The sequence below is a fragment of the Lepidochelys kempii genome, chromosome 14 (assembly GCF_965140265.1).
Source record: "Lepidochelys kempii isolate rLepKem1 chromosome 14, rLepKem1.hap2, whole genome shotgun sequence".
Taxonomy (NCBI): Eukaryota; Metazoa; Chordata; order Testudines; family Cheloniidae; genus Lepidochelys; species Lepidochelys kempii.
The window spans coordinates 10464769-10478873 of NC_133269.1; positions in this window are offsets into that span (position 1 = coordinate 10464769).

The following is a 14105-nucleotide window of genomic DNA, read 5'->3' on the forward strand; positions in this document are numbered from 1 at the left end:
ACAAATATCCCCTTTCAATTTTCTTTAATGTACCTGAGCTGATTTTCATGCTAGGAAATTAAACATCAGAGAATTGATTCTCAATCTATATTGTTCTGGTTCTGGGTTCCTTTAAAATAAATCGTAATAGTCTACAAAGAGGGCTAACATTTTTAACGTTATTGTGGAATCCAAGGAGTCAAATATCATTCTGCTAACCAAATTAGTGGATGTAATAACCCATGGGACCACACACAGGCATTAGACTAAGGGCTTGTCTACACAGTCCTGCAGCTCAGACTACAGGGGTGTGAATTACTGTGTGCACCAGAGTGCTGCACTGTAACTACTCTGTGTAGACACAGTGAGTGGGAACTAAAAGGTTCCTACTTCACATTTATGTAGTCAAAGTCAAACAGAACTACATAAATGAAAAACAGGGACCTTTTAGTTCATGTCTGCAGAGTCCACATGGGAGAGTTACAATGCAGCACTTTGGTGTGTGCTGTAATTCACACCTTGGTAGACTAAACTGGGGCAGAGGAGACAGCCTAACTTCTAAACTGGTGTAAATCTAGACTAATTCCACTGAAGTGAATAGGGCAATACACATATCAAGAAGACAACATATTTATTGTAATTCAGCAATGTTCCTGGAATATTTATTTAATGTCGGTACAATGTAGGCCCTGATCCCACAAGCGGTTAGGCACATGCTTAACTTTATGCACATGACTAACCTTGTTGTTGCATACATTTTTTGTAGGAGCAGGTCCTTAAGAATACATTGCCACCACCCTCACTCAGCCATAGAGGAAAGTCAGAGGAAGTAAGGCCCTGCCCAGATAGTGACTGTGGCCTGGGGGAACAAAGCAGGGGCTATTTGCTGCTCACTGAGAATGAGTGGGCAGGGAAAGGGCAGAGGGAAGTGGGAGTGACATAGGAACAGCCATACTGGATCAGACCTTATGGTCCATTTGGTCCACTATCTGGTCTCCAGTGGTGGCCACTTCTAGAAGCTTCAGAAGAAGGTGCAAAAAACCCATTAACAGGCAGATGTGGGATAATTTGCCTCTCATGAAGGTCTCGTGCTGCTCCTTAGCAGTCAAAGACTAGTTTAGACTCTGAAGTATGAAGTTATTATTCCTCCCAAAATGTGTTAACTATGATAATTTAGGCTATTCTTGTTATTCACAAAAATGCCCATTCCTTCATTGACTCTTGCTGAGTTCTTGGCCTCAACAACTTCCAGCAGAAATGTGTTCCACAGTCTGATTACTCATCATGTGAAAAAGTGTTTCCTTGTATGAGCTCTGAATTGGCCACCTTTCAGTTTCACTGAATTTATGGTTATTATTTATTCTTTGAGTTATTGTAGCAGCTGGAAGTCCCAGTCATGGACAAGAAGCCAACTGTTCTAGGTACTGTACAAAACAGAACAAAAGGACAGTCCCTGCTCCAGGGGGCTTCCAATCTAAGAATAAGGCAACAGGTGGATACAGAATGACTGACAGGGGAGCACAAGGAAACAATGGGATAATACTGGTCACTACTATGGGCTGTGGTCTTGGCACACTAGCATCCTAGCCATTGTCAAGTCCCCTTGTTCTTGTGGTATGAGAAAGGGAGAATTAGACCCTTCTGGAATTACTGATTGCCCTCTATACTTGTTCGTCATTCAGAATAGCTGGCCAGATGCTCATTAGGGAGAAAGCTCCTCTCTGAAAAAGAGAGTGATAGAACTTATTCCAAGCCAAGAACAAGAGGGAGTCAAGGAAGGAATCAGGACTCAGAGATTGTCTTCACTAGGGGGTAAGTTGACTTAACTTACGCTACTCCAGCTATGTGAATAACTGGAGCTGGAGTCGACGTAGCTTAGGTCAACTTACCCCAGTGTCTTCACTGCCCTGCGTCAACAGGAGATGCTCTCCAGTCAATTTACCTTAATCTTCTTGGAGAGGTTGAGTTCTGCGGTCGACTGGTGAGTGTTCTGCTGCAGTGTCAATCTCCCCCTAGTGAAGACCAGCCCGGAGTCATAAACTTAGTTCTCTAAGCCACTGTTTCTCAACCTTTTTGATACCAGGGACCAGCTTGCTGCCTTCCTAAACTGGGTCAGGGAGATCTTAGGGACCCGTCATTGAGAAACGCTGCTCTAGGCTGCTCCTGCTCTGCACTGGAACTGGTTGGGAATTTTTCTATGGAAGGTTTTTGGTCAAAATTGTCACCCAATGCTAGAATGCACTGCACCATACTCAGGGCAAATTGTGAAGTTTCTTACAGTCTAGCCCTTGGTTTGCATGGTAGTTTACAAACATGTAAGATGACAAGGCCCCTGCTTTAAGGTCCTTTCCACCTAAGGTAGGCAGGAAAACAAATTGCTTAGACACACAGATCCTTTATGTCTTCAGGAATAAAATCTTTTGCTTTCCAAATTTCACCCCTCATCTGAATATATTTGTTTTCCCATAAAATGGCTTTTAAACAAAACACATTTTTGCAACCCTCCCCCTACCAAATTTTCAGCTTTAAACTAAAACGTAGTTTCAGTTGTTAAAAACTTACAAAACATTTGAGTTTTGTAGGTTTGGGTTTTCAATGAAAACTCTAATATTTTCAAAGAAAAACACTGACGAAAACTTTAAAATACTGGTTGTTTGTCAATTTTTTTTTTTAACTGGGAAAAACGGGTCATTTTCTGACCTGCTCTAATTTAAGGTTATTTCTGACCAGATCTATTAATTTCTTATGGGATCGTATCAAATATTTCCTGCAAGAGTTAAGGTAAGGATTCAAAATAGGAACCCCAACAACATACTAATAAACAGGCCAGCAGCAGAAACCAGGACACGGGAGAGTCAGGCCTAGTGCAGGAGTCAGCAGCCAGGAATAGGAGCCCGGGATCAGAGTTTAAGGCAGAGGCCAGAAGTCAGGAATTAGTGCTGAGGGTCAAAGCCAGGTTACCTGGAGTGAGGCAAGGCTGGGACCAAGGCAGGAGCAGGACTGGAACAAGGTGGGAGCACGGCTAGGAACAAGCAGGCACAGGGGGCAATCACAGCTGTAGGAAAATGCTTTGAGCAGCCATTGAACAACTGTGGTTGCTGAGTTTAAGAGCTGGTCTGCTGATTCTTCCCATCCGTCAGGCAATGTAGCCAATCAGGCAGCCTACTACAGGCCAGCTATGCTTGTGAGGTCGCCCAGAGATCGGCACTGCGGCAGACCCTGATCCCTGGCATGTAGGCAAATACAAAAATTAAATAGAACGTTTCATAATTCCAGCTAAAAATGTGAGTGCAGAGGCTCCAAAGGAGAAAGGCAGAAAAGACCCCTAAATCGATGCAAAAATGTCCCTGTGGGACTTCCCATTGATCCTGTCTCGGCAGTTTACATCTCAGCTGTGCTCAGGTTATGAGATTCATTGTATTTGTCACTCCCATCTCTGACCCCAGGGAAAGAGGGAAATGTCATATACAAAGGTCTTCGCTCTTCCTCCCATGGCAGTCACCAATCACCAACTTGCCTCCTTCTCTATCAGGTAGCAGCCCACAATGCTCCTCCATTTTAGTCATTTCCCATCTTCCACTGCTTGGCTGGCTCCTACTAAAATACCCAAAAATTCAGCAAAGCACAGGTGTTCTTGTGCACCTTTAAGAACCTAGGTGACTCCACTGAGCCCTATGAGACTAGTCATGTGCTTAAAGTTAGGTACACGCTCACATCCTTTGTTGAATCGGAGCCTTACATAGTCTCATTGGCGTCAATGGAACTCCTCACGTGCTTGCTGAATCTGGTTCCACTACAGGGCACACAAGAGTGCAACCCTGAGTTACAGGCCCACAAGCAGGCCTGGGACCAGAATGATATTGTAAAGGACTTGGAGTGCCCAGAGTATGAATTCTGCTCTATGAAACCAAATTCTATTCGGACACAAACACAGCAGATATACAAAGTGCTCCCTGACCTTGGCAGTTCTGCCGGTGAACGTTGATACATAAGAGAAAACTTGTTCCTTAACAATTTCTCCAGTGCGATAGACCTAAATGGGCCTTTCTTCAGTACCAGCTTTGGTTGTTTTGTTCCCTCCTCCCCAAGATACATTCCTCCCACCCCTAAAGAGCAATATTTATGGTAGTTATTTAAATAAAAATTACAGCCACTACTTATGGTGACTAAATACAAATCCAGCACCCCACTGAATGCGGGAGACCCTTTTATGTGCCTCCTCATAAGCTCAGGGCTGTCCTCTACAGATGTCATTTTAATATATCTCTCTCCCACTCTCTGTCAAGGTTCCACTGCCCTCGAGCATCTGGCATTAAGGAGCAACTTGCTAGCATATAGCAGTAGCTCTTTGGGCATCAACATCGATTTTCCTCACCATGCAGTTAAAGAACACATCTCTGGTGTTGGTGCCTAAACCAGTGTTTTCCAACCACATGCACTGCTAGCCCTGAGACTTAAAGCTTTGTGACTGGCACACTGGGATCCCCCTGCCTCGCTTAGGGACAGATACAAGTCCAGCTACACCCAATGGGAGACTTTCAGCTGAATTTAACCGGAATGATATCAGGCCCTAAGTTTGAAATACGTTACATTAAGTGCAGGCCTGCAGAGGGCAGCTTCTTCCTTTGAGCCTCATGGATAGTCATGGGGTCGGAAAGAAAAGTGTGTGTTGATTAACGTTGGATGCCCTGGAAAAGCTGCCTAGGTTCTGTCTGAAAGAGGAACAATGGTCATCGGTAGCATATAGAGCTAGCTCAAAGAAAGTCTGGGTGAACCCAAAACAGACCCTTAGAACGTTTTGCAGTTCACATACAAAAGCTGCTGAAACTAGAGGAAATACTGCCCAAATGCTCTACTGAGGCATGAATGACAGCACTATATTACTGCAATACATTTGGTAAGAAATATAAAGAACTCTCCCCCCTCTTGCTAGAGAAGAATTGTGGTGCTTGATTTAATGAATAAGGCTGCATGAACTTATGTCATGCCCCTGTTGAGCAGCCAGCTTGGGAAAGTGCAAGTGTTTTATCTCAACAATACACAATGCAGCATGTGCATTATTGACAGATCTTGTTTCCCTCTGCTGACCTGTGGCTACCTGCAGCTTGTTAAACCACTTAATTTCTTTAACTACACAATCCCAACAAAGAAAAAAAAATTAAGTTGCAAAACCGTTGAATTTTACACTCTGCTCTTTTACAGCTTGTGAGCGTCATGGTTAATTCCAGATCCTTCTCTAAGCCCCGAGGTGGGGATTTTTAAATTAGATGGCCAAATCTAGAGCTGGGCATCTAATTCCCTTAGGCTCCTTTGAACATCCCAGCCTGGGTCTACAACTGAGCAATTTTTGTTCTGTGCACCTTTGATCTTTACAAAACACAAACACCATTACAGTGAATAACGTCGTGGCCTATAGGGTCAATCCTCCATTGTTTACCTCCGTCCCCCTCTGAAAGGTCTGGAAGTCTAGCAATACCAAACTCCGTTGGTTAAGTTGGGTTAAGATTCAGCAGCAGGTATCTGAGCACTGTGACGAATGAGCATGTGTGTCAGGGGAGACTCTTTAAACAAACAGTTGGATGCTTGGGAAGGCAGACTGAAGACCTAAGATCTTTTTCTCCTCCCCTCCCCTTCAAAACAGAAGATTAAGTTTGCTGTGAACATGAGCTGATGAAAAGAATTCACATAGTGCTTTGAATGGTGCCACTTGGAGTGCCACAGGAGAATTACAAATTGCTGTCAGAGACACCGGTCTCCCTTTACAGAAAGTTAACATAAAAGTACACATATCTTCTTTCTATAAGGCACTAACTTGTAAATTAACCTTTAATGGAGTATAAATGATGTCCTGAAAGAACTGCTTATGTAGCTATATTTATGATCTAGAAAATTGCAAATATTTACAAGATTATAGGTGTTAATGGTCTGTCAAAAATGTTTGTATATTGTACATACATTAAAGCCCAGTTTAAGACCACCCTGGTATAAAGACCACCGCCTTTCTAGTCCCATATAGGATTTCACTTTGATTCCATATATGCTGATCCCAAACATAGACCAAGACCATTTTATACAAGGAACTTGCTCTACAGATTTCATTTATTTTAAAGCAAGTGCCCAGATAGTCTGTGTGAACTGTCTACTAAATGATTCTGTCTGTAAAATTAATCTTGACTAAACAGATCTGATCTGTTATATTGCATAGCTTGTGGCACACTCTGAAAAGAAAGGAGAGTTGGGAAGACTATTCAGGAACAGAGGCACTTGCCTGGGAAACTGAACAGAACTCTGTTGCAATATAGCATTTGGTGTCCCCAACCCCAGCATCGGACCATGTCTCTGCCTCAGTTTCCCCACTCATGTAAACCAGCAGGCCAACTCACCAGCCACCTTCAGCAATGAATCTTTCCTCAGTAATGCTATTTCCTTCCCTTTTCCCAGGGATGCATTTATTGTTCAAACACAAACACATTTCAACATGAATAAAACCAGATAAACCTGGTCCTGCTGCTTGGGCTTTGGCTTACAGAGGTCATTCATCTAGCTGGTGTGGCAAGACCCATTCCAGGTCCTTTTCCTGATCCAGAGTCTCCCGCCTCCCTGCAGCTCTCTTGATGGAGCTGCAGGTTGGTCTTTTATCTCACTGCCTAGAGGGCAGCTAGTTAGTCATGGGTGAGGCTATGCCCAACTCTCTTGAAGGGGCCGTCCCACTCTGTGATGCAATAAAACTGAAACAGTCATAGTTACATCTCCTGGTGCACATTAACTTCTATTGGCTGGGCTCTCCTGCCTGTACAGAACTGTCCTTTGATCCTTATTGTGCCCTGAAACCATTTTGTTCTGGGCTCTCTAAGTGACCAGCAGCTTACCCAATAAAAGGGGCATGTCTCCCAATCACACTGAAGGGCCCATACATCTCTCCAGACCCTTACTAAGGGCTCAGTCCAATGCCCATTGAAGTCAATGGAAAAACTCCCATTAACTTCGAAGGCAACTGTACCAGGCCCGGTACCATACAGCTGTGATACTGTTAGTCACCTGAACATAAAGCAAACCTATTCTTCTCAGCAGCAATGTTCATTTAAAATTAATCATGATTGGAGCGTAGAACAATATATAATTAATTACTTGAGAAATGCCACCTGTCACCATGCAAACTGCTGAGAGATCATAATTTTCTTGAATTTATACTTTATTTGAAATGATCATATATATTTTCTGCAGATGATTCTCGGATTGCAGCTTGAGTAAGAGCTTTTCATATTCAAAATTGGAGCTGCTTTAACTAGAGCGCTATTTCACATGGTACATTTCTGTTTCCTCATGAGAGGAGTAAGGATAACTTTTCACACCAGAAATGTGATTCTAACACTCATACTTATAAATTCAAAAATCCCTTTCTGCAAACATTTTCCAGTAGAAGTAGTTGAAATTTTTCAAAATTTCACGTCAATTAAATGAAAAATTTTTTTTTTGAATTTCAAAACAAGAAAAAGAAAACAATTGCGGAAAAAATTATGAATGTTTTCCATATTTTTTACCTGCTCAGTTTTCCAGTAATTGTTTAAACGTGCTGTTTCTGCGAACATTTCTTTCAGTAAGTTCATTCACTAGAATATTTACAGGAAACAAACAAAATAAAAAAGAAGCACAAATACAATTTAAATGAAATCCAAACCAATATTTGAGGAATAAATATTTGGCGTACGTGCCCAGGTTTAGTTACAATGTGTTATTTCTTCGGTGACGTTCCATTCATTCTGCAATATCTTGCTATGTGACTGAATAAAGAAGCAGTTTTTCTTTTGGGTAAAGAGCCATAGGAAATGGTGAAAGAGCTTGTGCATATTTTCATTAATATCAAACTGTTTCTATTTTGTTTCCATGTCATTTTCATTTTTATACTTAGCGGGTCAGATCCTCAGCTGGTGAGAAGTGGCACAGTTCCATTTTGTTTCAATGAAGCTGCACCACATTTAAACAAGCTAAGGATCTGGCTCTATTTATTGGCGACTTTTTTATTATCCAATAAATTAGTATAAAGGCAATTTATTTTCTAACTTTGAAACGGAACTAGTGTTAATGTAACCATAGAGAAACATTTGAACTGAAATCCTATTGCAAAATGTTAACTTTTAAAAATTTGTCCATGGATCTTCAAATAATCTAATTATAATTTTTGCCATAAAGCATGTCAGAGGAATAATAAAAGTTAAGTTTCCCACAAATTATGAAACATTTAATTATCTTTAAAATATAATAAATGCTTGGTTGGTGCTGTGAAATGATGCTACTGAAATTTCAGTAAAGCTGTTATATGGAATGAACTGACTGATCTCAGGTTAGCAGCTAATAAATGGCAGAGGACATAACAAAGCTTACGTATTGGCCCCATTTCACAAGAACAATATTTGCCCTGTTTCTTTGGATTGGTGTAACCAGACAGACTGCCTGATTCATGGTATTTCCTCATTACTACTGCATGAATAGTTTTAATGAGCCCTCTACTGGGCTGATGTTGGTCAGCCAGGACGGCCTTGGGGGAGAGGGAATGGACAGCGATCTGGATTCGATTTTCAGATACACGTAGGTCACCTTCAGGGCTTTGCACACCCAGCCAGTAGGTCAGAGACCCCATCCCCTTCCAAACAAATGCAGCAGTAATAGGTCCTGGGAGAGACTGGATTTTTGACAAGTATTTTCCATGATCAGCATGATGTTATAAACCCAGTAGTTCTAAATCCTGGTTATGGAACAACCAAAACCTTCAGATAATCATGGGGCTGATCAAGCAAACTTTGAAATCTATACTCTGGTCCCCCAATCATGGGAAAAATTTAAAGGCCTGCTGATTGCCTCTTCCCAATATTGAGACTCATGAATTTTCCCCTGGACCAGCAAAGCAGCATGCTCTGCATTCCCAGCTCCCCACCGCTGGTACCAGCATGTGGATACCATGCTGTCATTTGGGGAACCCAGAGAACAGTGAAGAGGTGTGGGCTAGTTAATCTCTTCAGCCAGCCTCTAGAGCTACCTCAGAGAAACTGAATGGAAGCTTTTCACATCAAGTGAACCCTGAGCGGAGGGAAGAGGAAAGCACAACCCTGGGAGATCTGGTCATTTCACTGGGTTTTGGTGTCTGTTTCCTAGCCTTTAAAGGTGATTGCTTACTATTTTTGTTTGCTCTAAACCAGTCCTTTCTGGAAGCATGAACGGGTGAGAGATTTTAAAGCTACAACGTCACTGATGTCAGATTAAATTTTATCAGCACGGAAACAGACAATGAAAAATATACAACTCTGCCATTTTCAACTAGGACTGGCTGCCTACCTATTCCTGGCGGCCGTTTTTCTTGTGCTACCCCACAAATGCACTACTACAATCCACTGAAGCAGCAAACAACAATCAGCTCTTCACACTTCTGCTCTCATTCAAAAACACCTCTGCAACTGTCTCCCCAGGTACCCACTCTCGGGACAAAGTGATCATGCATCCTATTTATAAACATTCCTCCTTTTTGCACTGGAAATTTGTTATGCAGGGATGGAGTGGCTCAGGTACTATGGGAATGGGAGTCTTATAAGTGCCTATATGGCTAGATAAGGGTGCCTGGCACTGTGTATACACTACAGCCCTTGATGTTGGGCATCTTTTCAGCTCCGTTATATTCATATTTGAAACCCTGACACAGTCCAGCTAAAACTTGCATGCAATTAACCAGACTTGCATAAAGACATATTAATTTAAACACAATGGAAAGAGAACAACCCAACTCTTTAATGTTTTGTTTTTAAATCATTACTAGGACACATACTGGGTCTATTTTCTTCAAGGCTTTTGTGTAACTCATCACAAATCTGTTAAGAGGCTCTACATGCATGAAACATAACTGGTCACTGACTTACAGGACAATCTACCCAGTACTTATATCTATTTGTAGAGTGAGGCAGAGGCCATTATTTTCAGAGATGCTAAGCATCTGCATGTCCAGTGGAGATTGATAGGGCCCATGGGAGCTCAGCAGGGCTGAAAAACAGATCCTGAATTACTTCATCTCATTCTCTGCTGTTCTCTCAGACCAGAATCAAAAGTAGAGCAAGTACGCAGCAGAGTAATATGAGGTAACTTGTAAGTAGCTTAGAGATAAGTAATGCCTGAGGCACCATTCCAAAGTCAACATTTACCAGCATAGTGGTATCTGAGATAGGGCAATTACCATATTCCACTCTGTGGTGACTGCTTGCAAACATTGACTTGGAAATGGTAACCTTTATAAGGCTGCAGTTTCTGTCACTGCTGGTATCTAGTTTTCATGGAGACAAATAATTATATTAAAACAATCAACAACAACAACTTTGCTACGGGCCTCGCCCACATTGTGTGATTCCGCATTCCCATCACAGGCTCGTCTTGCTGGCCTCACTCAGGGTACAGCTACACTGCAAATAAAGAAAAAACCCACATCAATGAGTCTCAGAGCCCGGGTCAGCTGACTCGGGCTCGCCCTATGGGGCAAGAAATAGCAGCCTTGATGTTCCTGCTTGGGCTGGAGCGTGAGTTCTGGAATCAGCAAAGAGGGTTGGTGTCTTCTGCTTATGGCTAGGGCACTGGAAAGAGATGTACATTCAGTTCCCAGTTCTGCCATAGACTTCCTGGGTGACCTTGGGCAAATCACTTAGTCTCCCTGTGCCTCAGTTCTCCACCTGTAAAATGAGGCTAATTGAAATGGTCATATCTCCCAGGGTTGTGCTTTCCTCTTCCCTCCACTCTTTACCTGTCTTTTCTATTTAGATTGTAAGCTCTTCAGGGCAGGGACTCTCTCTTACTATGTGTACGTTTCATGCCTGGCACAATGGGGCCCCGATCTCAGTTGAGTTTTGCTGTAATACAGAATTATTATATAGTCGATATTATGGAGTGAAAAATATGTCTCTTTGGCTAAAGGTGCATTAAAAGAAGTTTGGTTGTTCTGTAGGTCATCAAAGTTCTTAAAAATTCATATGTCAGGTATTGCCATCTGAACCAAATTAGTTTTGTGGAACTAAGATTTCACGGCAAATAAAAATACTATATCACCTTAATAAAAGCATCATGTGCAAGAGGAAAATAAAGGCAAAAAAGATATAATTTTATAGGACTTGCACAGGTCTTCTTACTCTGAACTGAAATTCAAAACTACCAAAAGAAGCAGCCATCAGCAGCCACATAATCAATCTGCTACAAAACTGGTGCTGGTTTCTAACTTATTTGGTACAAAGGCCAGTGGAAAATAATAGGAAAGTTTGCAGGCCCGTAGTAAATAACCCTAATGCTTTGAAATGGAAAGAGCGGGCAGCCTACAGAAAGTGTTTATCAAAGTCATATTGGAAGAAAGAAATGTCACCAAACAGAACATTGCAAGCCAGATGCCTGGAGATGAAATGGGGTCAAAGATGCAATTCTAATTTTCATAACATCCTCCTAAAAACGTACAGGAAACTGCTTGCTGAAGCCCATTATGGTTTGGTTTTTCCCCCCACAAAAAGCAAAATGGATGTATAATGTGGCATTACATTAAATAAAATCAAAATTAGAGATGAAGTGGGGGGGGGGAATAGTCTGTTCATTAAATAAAACTAAATCCAAAAATCAATATAGAACTATTGCTAAAAGTAGCTGCCTGGTTATGTCTAGACTTGTGAGATCAGATTTACATCTTTCCATTTGCACTTGTGTGTTTTGCTGCTGGTTCAGACTGGAATCAGACCTTCCTTTAACCCTTTCATTGCAGGTTTTGGATTTACTGTATGTCATGTAGCCAGTAAGCTTTTCTGAACTCCAGGTTTCCTCCTTTTCACTTGTTTCCTCACTTCAAAGAGATGCCCTTCAGTATAGACCTATAGCTACTTCCAAACACACTTCAGAGTAACAACTGTGTTAGTCTGTATTCGCAAAAAGAAAAGGAGTACTTGTGGCACCTTAGAGACTAACCAATTTATTTGAGCATAAGCTTTCGTGAGCTCACGAAAGCTTATGCTCAAATAAATTGGTTAGTCTCTAAGGTGCCACAAGTACTCCTTTTCTTTTTGCAAATACACTGTTACTGCACAGTGATTTTTGTAAGTCATTTATATCAGAAATGTCAGAAAACAGAACATCTGGATTCCAATGCTACTGTTAGAAGGTAGTTGAAAAATAAGGAGAAAATGTTGGGAAATAGTAATTGTTTTTGCTCCTTTTTTATACGGAAATTTGAAATTTCAATGAAAAAAAATCAACATTTTGAATTTGAATTTTGTTCTTACATGCTCCACAGTTGACTGAAGATAGAGAAAAAAGTGAAAATTTTGCAAAAAAAATTCTCCACCTTTTTGTCCATCAAAATTTCAAATTTTGAAGTATTTTGAGCAGCTCAAGTTATATTGCTCCTGAACCTAACTGGAACGTTGTATATTGCACTTCATGCTTCACTTCCTTTCTTTAAATCCCCAAACCTGTCCAACTATACCACTAAAAATAACTATATCATACAGGTGGCTGAGTGAAATGATGTCCATTTCCACACGCTTCTTGAAGTGTCATCACTTCGACTGTACAACCGGTAGCAGGAGTTGCAGCTGCTCATTTCTGTGTTTCCTACTGGGCCTGGGAAATGTGTGGTTCAGAATATTGGCAACAGGTTAGTGAGAATTTCACCTCTACATCAGTCCTGCTTCAAAACCAGAACCAGTCAGTGGTGCCCAAATATCAATACTAATTGATAGCTCTCCAGCAAAGAGTTAATTGTGCTGGCCAAGTTCATGCATGATGTTTATCCATAACAGCACACAGCTGCTTTTGCAACAAGTATTAATTGGTTTTGTCAATGGGAGGCTCGTCGGAGAGGACAAGAATGGGACATGGACACTGCATTTTCTTTGCACCCCTAAAGATATGTTTCTTCAGCTAAAGCTCAGCTGGGAAGTGTGTGGGTGAAGTGTGCACTGCCAACACTACACTTGTTCTGGGGGTAGATAAAGGCCCTGATCCAAAGCCCACTGAAGAAAATAGAAATGTCTTCCCTGGGTTTTGGATCTAGCCCTAAGAAAGGACTTCATTCTCCACGGTGACCAGTTTGGTACTTTTTATGAGCACTATAGCTGAAATCACCCCTGTAGAGAAGACCAGTGTGCCACTTAAGTTCTACATAAACCCTCAGACCAATAAATCTAGGCTGAGATTTTCAGTCATTTACAGGATGTGAGCACCCAGTTCCCACTAGAAATTAATGGGATTTGGGTGTCGAAATCTCCAAGGTGGTTTTGCAAATCTAACCCCTAATTTTCATTCAAAAACCTGTAGAACAGCCAGGATGGGATTTTCTAAAGCACTCAGCACTGACCTCTCTCTTCTCACCATAAATCAATGGGGAAATCTGTACTGACTCCAGTGGGAGCAGAGTTAGGCCAATGCACAAACCAATAAAACGCATTTAGTTTCCAGGTTTTGCTATGGCAAAACCATAGAGAAAAGAAAAATGAAAATTTAACAAATTAGTGGAAACTTTTATTTTAACCTTTTACCCTTGGTTTCCATCCATTTCAGTTGCCTCCTGCTGACTTGCAAAAGAACCACAGTATAATTAATTTGCTTTAGTGGACAATAAAATAATGTGGAGAATAGATATGGGAACCACAGCTTTGGCATATTTCAGCTGACATTTTAAGTGGTAATTACTATCTGCCAAGTGTTCGAACAAAAATGTAATTTCTAATGCAAATGAATTCTCAGAAAAGTAGACAATGAGGTTTTAAACAATGAGGGGAAAAATAACAGCGGCATCTGAGCATATTCATACTGTTCTTGAAAATACAAAATGTAATGAGTTAATATATTTGCAGCGCATATAGTATAAACAAATTATGTACACATAGTGGCAACACAATGCAATTTATTTCCATTAACAAGCAACATAACCTACTATATGTATGAATTACAGAGTCTAATTCAGGGACAAAATAATTCCATATCTTAAAAGATGAAGTTTGCAATGAAAATTCAACCAAAGCAGACCCCCAAACTGACATTTTTTCCTATATATTCACCTACATAAGTTGTGTTACTTTGATGAACTGCAATGGGAGACACATAGCTACATCACACAACAC